Here is a 7,160-nt window from a genome sequence, read left to right as displayed (position 1 = left end):
GGGGATGGGTATTTAATCTACATGGAGTATAAAAACTCCTGGAATTTGTCAGTGTGATTGCAACATGTTCATGGCTTATGGGTATGGCTTGTTATGTGGGAGTGAGGTATATGGGGTGCTGGGTGGGATGGCACTGTGGTGGTGTAGCATGTTGGTGGAAGGGTGTGGTTTGGTGGCGTGAGCTGGTGTGTGGTGTGGTTGGACCTGGCATGGAACTTAACTGGAGTTTGTGTGGAATGAACCTTGAGGGGTGAGTTTTCACATGGGATGTTGATTATGTGGGATGTGGGAGGTGGGAGGCTGGAATACGTGAATGCTGGGGGGCTGTAGAGTGAATGTGGGGTGTGTGTGTGTGTGTGTGTGTGTGATATGGTTGTAGTTTAGCTTAGCTTTTGTTTAGATTTTCTTTTGCTCTTTGTTTTTGTCTTTGTTTGGCCTTTGTTTTGTCTTTGTTTCACTCTTTGTTTAAACTTTCTTTGGCTTTTGTTTGCTCTTTCTTTAGCCTTTTGTTTAAACTTTGTGTGGCCTTTGTGTAGTCTTTGTGTAGCTTTTGTTTTTAAGTGGATCTTCACTGAGGACTTATCAAAAACACCTTGTGTAATGAAAAACCCAGATCTATAACCTCTCCCTATATATTCTGCATGCATTGAGGTTGGCTCAAACCCTTAGGGACCTGGTATAGACACGGAATCTGTTTCACACAACAACTGCTATTTGAAGGTAAGAGGATTCCATTGGTTTTTATTTTACTTCATTTTATACTTTCGTCTTTAAGTGACAAGTGAACATTTTTGTATAGGCCATTTAATTATATCCCAGGGAAATCTTTCTGTAAGAATAGTCAAGATTGGGAGGACATGTAAGGATGGAGAAAACAAGAACAGAGGATACCACGTTTATTCTGATGTGGGCAGGGGACCACCTGGAATGTTCCTGCTAATGTCTGGAAATTGTATGAGCCCAAGGAGAGGCTCTGAGCCCTCATTTAGATTTCCTCAGATTCAAAGTCCTGTGTTCCTGGAGCCAGATGGATAGTAGTACAGGCTTCTTCTTTTCTTTTCTTTTTTTTCTTTCTATTTCTTCTTTTATTATTTGTCATGATTTAAAAATGAGTTTTTCTTCTTATCTAGGAACAAATATTTTCCTCATACAGTTGGATTTATGTGTGGGGGATGTTAGTGGAACAACAAAGCCCAAGTCTTTTTGGAATTCTGCCCCCTGTAGACCAACAACCTTAAACGGAAAGGCACGAATGCTTTGTCTGATACAGAATATCTTCGAAACAACGGGAGTTTTCAGTTCTATGGATGATAGAGAAAGGAAAAAATAATATGTGTCAGGGAGGCCAGTATAAACTTGGCCTACAGTACTAGCAGGAAAACGGGGAAAGGACTTTTTAATGCTTTGTGAATAAATCAGGGAGGCAGAGAGCAGGCTGCTCCCAGGTGTGTGGATATGCTGTTTCGTGACTATTTAGAACAGCAGGAGACTTGTTGGTGAATGAGTTTCAAAAATTGTTTCAGATTTTCAGAAAAGTTGCAAACAATACAAAAAATTTCAAGTGCACCCAAATTACCCAGATATTCCTGTTTTACCATATTTCCTTTATCATTCTCTTTCTCTCTCTCTATCCATATATATGTGTGTATATATATAAATATATGTGTGTATATATACATATATTATATATAATTTTAATTAAAATTTATTTTAATTAGAATTAATTAAAATTAGAAAATTAATATTAATATTGAGAAAATACTATTTTTAAGTCTAGAGATATCTAGATTTCATCAATTGTCCAAGGAGCCAGTTGAGAACCATGCATGACATTTTGTTGTCCTGTCCCCTTAGCCTCCTTTAATTTGGAACCATACCAGAGGCAGCTTTGACCTAGACAGTTTTAGAGAGTATAAGCCAGTTATTTTGCTAAATGTCCCTCAGTATGGGTTTGGTCTGCAGTTTTCTCACAATTATGCAGTTTTCAAAAGAATATACTTGCATTTTAGATCATACAAATCCAAATTCATACTTGAATCTGAGTATACAATTTTAAAATTCAAGATCTTATTTACCTAATAGTTACTAGGATTTTAAATTAGTACCTAAAATCTTTGTACACCAAATTGCCAAAAATTAAAAATCTAGAGCTTTTACAGATAATTCCCGAGGAATCACCAAAAGTGTATAAGTATTGCCCTTGGATTATAAATGGCAATTATACTGACCTGTACATGAACTTATAGGCTTAAAGTGAGGTATTCAATTTAGATTATTTGTGTGTGTTGGATTCATGTCTACTGCTCTCTGAGTATTAGTTTCATAAATGTAATAATTCCTTTCTAAGTGCAACCATCTGCTGAAAGCAGATACGGCTCAATAGAGTTTCCCTGGGTAGACACTCCAGGCTGGCTGGCGTCCTCTTTGTTAATTTAACAAAAAGATCTTCCTAGTAGTAGGGGTGGAGTTAGCTCTGCTTATTAAAAAATTAATTTGGGCTTATATTACTACTAGTATGATCATTGAGGTTCAGAAAGATGAGGTAGTGAATAATAATATAATAATTAGAACCTCAGTGAAACAATCTCTATCAACCCCAAGTCTGGAACATCACCATTTCAAGTTCTTTTCCAGCTCCTCCTCTGGCATGAGGCATGAGGCCTTTCCCAGCTCCTCCTCTGGCATGCTGGCATGCCCCTCTTGCACTTGTTTCCATTCAGTTCTGCATTACCTGCTACAATGGCCCAGTGGCAACACCCAGAGAGCTAGTAATTACACATAGAAGGAATCTAACATGTACTGAGGTATAGACACCACAACGCTCCCAAGAAGCAACAGGTGTGTAGAGGCATTGACTCAGTTACCAGATCCGCCATCTCTGCAAGCGCAGAGCAGAGCTCATTTCTCCACACAATATGTTTGCACTCATGTGGATGAGGGCTTCTACTGTCCTCAAGTCCAGTGGGTTTTCTGTAACTACTATAGAGAACCTTGTGGTGGTTTCCTCAGAATCACCAAGGTTAACTTCAAATCCCTGCCCCTGAGAGGGGTTCCTGGTAGAGACAGAACTCTCATTTCCTTTGTAAGTAAGAGAACTTCTATTTGGAAGTGGCTGGCAGTTTTATCATTCTGGAGATAGAGGCTTTGACTTCCCAGCAGACTTACTTTACTTTGAGAAAATTACTGACATGAATTCCTTAGATTAACAAATATAAAATATCCTTTTTTTTGCAGTGAAAACACCGAAGTCATAAAAAATTTAAATGCAGGGCAGTTGGTTAACCTATTGTACGATCTTTGTAGTACTGTGAACATATTGTGGCTTTAATAGGACTGTTGCCTGGGTGACATAGGTTAACTTTTTTCTCCTAAATATTGAATTAGGTTAAAATTTTGGAGTTCTGTACATAGTGCTATTTAACATTGAGGAACTCAACTACTGGGAAAATGTAGCATTAGCTATTATGACTGTTTCATCTGGGCCATGAAAGCCACTCTGTAGTTTGATAAAGTGTTTTCTATTTAAAAGACTACTCAAAGATATTCCCAAGATGGACCATCCTGGAGTAAAAAATGAGGGCCCCCTTCTCTCACTCAGCCAAAAGAATTGAGGACCACTGGCCAGGCATGGTGGCTCATGCCTGTAATCCCAGCACTTTGGGAGGCTGAGACAGGCAGATCACTTGAGCTCAGGAGTTTAAGAACAACCTGGGCAACATGGGGAGACCCCATCTCCACAAAAAATACAAAAATTAACCAAGTGTGGTGGTGTGTGCCTATAGTCCCATCTACTTTGGAGGCTGAGGCTTGAGGATTACTTGAGCTTGGGAGGTAAATGCTGTATTAAGACATGTTCGTGCCTCTACACTCCAGCCTGGGTGACTGTCTCAAAAAGAAAACTGGGACTCTGTCTCAAAAAGGAAAAAAAAAAAAATAATTGGGGGCCAGGACATGGAAGGGTTGGGAGGCCAGAGAGTCTTGTGGATAGGGGTTAAGCTGCTTCCCACAACGTGGAAATTTGTGGGGCTGTACTTGGCCCCTAGGATTAGATCCCATCATGTGTGCTGCAAGAGTGACTTCTTATAATAGCTGTGCAGGCCACTCTGGCTTCTGTTGCTTCTGTCACCCTTAAAGCATTATCTAAATACCTGGTGTCAGCTGTGCTCTGGGTGGTTAAGGAAACTTCCTGTTTTAAAATGTACTTCTGATTTTGTTTTTGTTCAGGTATGGTGAGGCCAACCAGATCAGGAGATGGTTGCCATTGAAAAGACAGTGTTTTTCTCATCACTCCCAGGAGGAGGGGGAACGTGGGGAAGGGCCACCTGGCCACATGGGGAAGCACCAAGGTCTTAGGTCGGGAGTCAGAAGGAGTGAGGGTGAAAAAGCATGGGTGAGAGCCTTTATTGTGGTTTTTGTTGGGAGAAATGGTCTAGGCAGAGTAAGCAGGAGAGGCATGCTTAAGATTGGCTAGTTTGAATAATTTCATGGGGCTCTGAGGTGTAGGAGCTGTCTGGTATCTGGTCCTGGAGTGATAAGGGCAGAAGAATATTAGTTCAACTTGTAAGAGTTCAATAAAGGAGGTAGTTGGTGAATTTGGGTTCTGGACTGGTTGATTTGCATATAAATGGCAGCTCACAGGGGAGGCAATTGCTATCTCTAGGTATCAGCTAGCCCTGGGAGGGGCAGCGTCTCCAGGGTCAGCAATGCCCCAGATGCCAGAGCATCAAGAAAGAATACAGAAAATAAGATCATTTCCCACAGAATATATGTATCAAAACATCACACACTGTACACCATAAAAACAAAGGAGAAGCAGCACAGGAAGCTATAAGGTTGTGTAATAAGGGTGCTTGAGAGTTAATCTAGACTAAGTGGCTAAGAAGGTTTTCCCTGAGGGAGGCATCTTTGACTTGAAATCTTGTATTCTTGGGCAGCTGTTACACAAGTAAAATGAGCTGGGGAGGGTATTTCTGGAAATACCAGTCCAAGGTAGAAGGAACCATAATGCATTGAGACAATTGAATATGGTTGAAATACAGAGAGACAGGAGCTAAACATGGTTTTTAGCTCTATTTTTAGTTCTATTTTTCTTCACTTGGCTGGTTTTCTGAATGCTCCAAACAAGGGATTTGAGAGTTCCTACTCCAATCACTGACACTTGATGGTTTATGTAAGTTATTGTCATAAAAACATATAAATGGCATTAACTTAAATGAAACACAGACTCGAATTACTCAAATTCCAATCACTGGCACTTGATGGTTTAAGTAAGTTATTTAATAAGTACACATGTATGGCATTAACTTAAATGCAACACAGATTCAAATTACAGTGATGTGTTGGTTAACAACGAGGATACGTTCTGAGAAATGAGACATTGGACGATTTAGTCATTGTGTGAACATTATAGAGTGTACTTACACAAACCTAGATGGTACAGGCTACTTAACACAGTGGTAAATATTTGTATGCCTAAACATAGAAAAGATACAATAAAAATACAATATTATGATCTCATGGGGCTGCCATTGTTTAAATAATCCCTGATTGACTGAGATGTTGTTATATGGCAGATGACTATACATGGAACACCTGAATGATACACATCACCCCCCTAAAAAGCCATTTTTCCCTAATTGCTTCTCCCCTTCCATTAAATTTTAATACTACAGATGTATAGTATGTCTGTTTATGTATTGTACATATTTGTGCTTTGCACATAAAAAGAGTGAGAATATGTCTGTTTATGTATTGTACGTATTTGTGCTTTGCACATAAAAAGAGAATTCTCACATAGGTCTGAGATTGAAAAAAAATTAAATAAAACACGTAAGATTTTTTTGCCCCCCTCAAGATCCAGTTTTCATCTCTTGGGGGGATATTACCCATGTTGTGAATATGCAGTATGCCCTTTACATTGCTTTCTTTAATGTTAACGTCTTATGTAACTGTGTAGCACAACTAATAAAACTAATAAATTAACATTGATACATTATTACTTAACTATAGAGTCTAATCATATTTCACAAGTTTTCCCACTAATGTTCTTTTTCTGTCAGGCACTAATCCAGGATACTGCATTGCATTTAGTTATCGGGTCTCTTTAATTTTCTCTAACCTGTGACAATTCCTCAGTTTTTCCTTGTCTTTCATGACCTTGAGACTTTTAAGAAATATTGATAAGTTATGTATAGTGTCCTTCAATTTGAATTTTTCTGATGTCTTTTCATGATTAGGTTGAAGTTATATATTATTGAAAAGAATTACACAGAGATGATATGTGCTTCTCACATCAGAGAATAAATGAGGATGATCTGTCTTATTACTGGTGATGTTAACCTTGATCATTTGGCTGAGATGATACTTCCCAGATTTCTCCACTTTAAAGTGATTGTTCTTTTCTTTTCAATTAGTTAATATTACTTGGGGGGATATTTGGAGATGATACAAATATTGTGTTTCTCCTTACACTTTCACCTACTAATTTTAGCATCCATTAGTCAATGATGCTTGCAGAAATTATTATTGTGGTATTCTAATAGTGATTTTCTATTTCCCTCATTGCTTCTACATTTATTAATTGGAATGATTCTTTAAGGAAGATTACCTCTTCTACTCCATTTATTTATTTATTCAGTTATTTATTTATATCAGTATAGGCCCAACAATATTTATTTTATTCCTTGGTTTATAATCCAATACTGTTCTTATTTACCTTCTTGCTGAAATAACTTTGGTAGGAGCTCTTTTAGGTTAGCTCCTGTGCCTTTTTCACATGTTGCCAACCTCTCTGAGCATTTTCTGACATCACAATTTGTTCCAGGATAAACTTGTATTTTCTCTCAGTCTCAAATCAATCACCTCTTCAATAAGCCATGGTTCCTTTTATTGGACACTTTACCAGTCTAGCCTAGTACACCGATGATAGCTAAAAAACAAAATTTGGGTATTACTTGTTGTATCAGTTCATTCTTGCATTGCTATAAAGAAATATCTGACACTACGTAATTTATATAAAAAAAGAAGCTTAGTTGGCTCATGGTTCTGCAGGCTGTACAGGAAGCATAGCAGCTTCTGTTTCTGGGGAGGCCTTAGGAAGCTTCCAATCATCACAGAAGGCAAAGGGGAAGTGAGACATCTCAGATGGTGAGAGCAGGAGA

The 7,160-nt window shown here is 38.4% G+C and overlaps 1 protein-coding gene across 5 annotated transcripts in view; it reads left to right on the top strand.

The window, feature by feature from the left end:
- Positions 1 to 584: 584 nt before the first annotated feature.
- The window catches only part of MOBP (myelin-associated oligodendrocyte basic protein), a 33,071-nt gene continuing 26,495 nt past the window's right edge, over positions 585 to 7,160 (top strand). For 3 of the 5 annotated variants that reach the window (XM_011953272.1, XM_011953271.1, XM_011953269.1), the window contains exon 1: positions 660 to 720. The gene's annotated coding sequence lies outside the window, so the exon portion shown is untranslated. Of the gene's footprint in view, positions 721 to 7,160 lie in introns of all 5 variants that reach the window. The other 2 variants (XM_011953270.1, XM_011953273.1) reach the window with 2 other exon arrangements.

The sequence above is a fragment of the Colobus angolensis genome, unplaced genomic scaffold (genome assembly GCF_000951035.1).
Source record: "Colobus angolensis palliatus isolate OR3802 unplaced genomic scaffold, Cang.pa_1.0 Scaffold36, whole genome shotgun sequence".
Taxonomy (NCBI): Eukaryota; Metazoa; Chordata; class Mammalia; order Primates; family Cercopithecidae; genus Colobus; species Colobus angolensis.
This window is presented reverse-complemented; position numbering and strand designations above follow the sequence as displayed.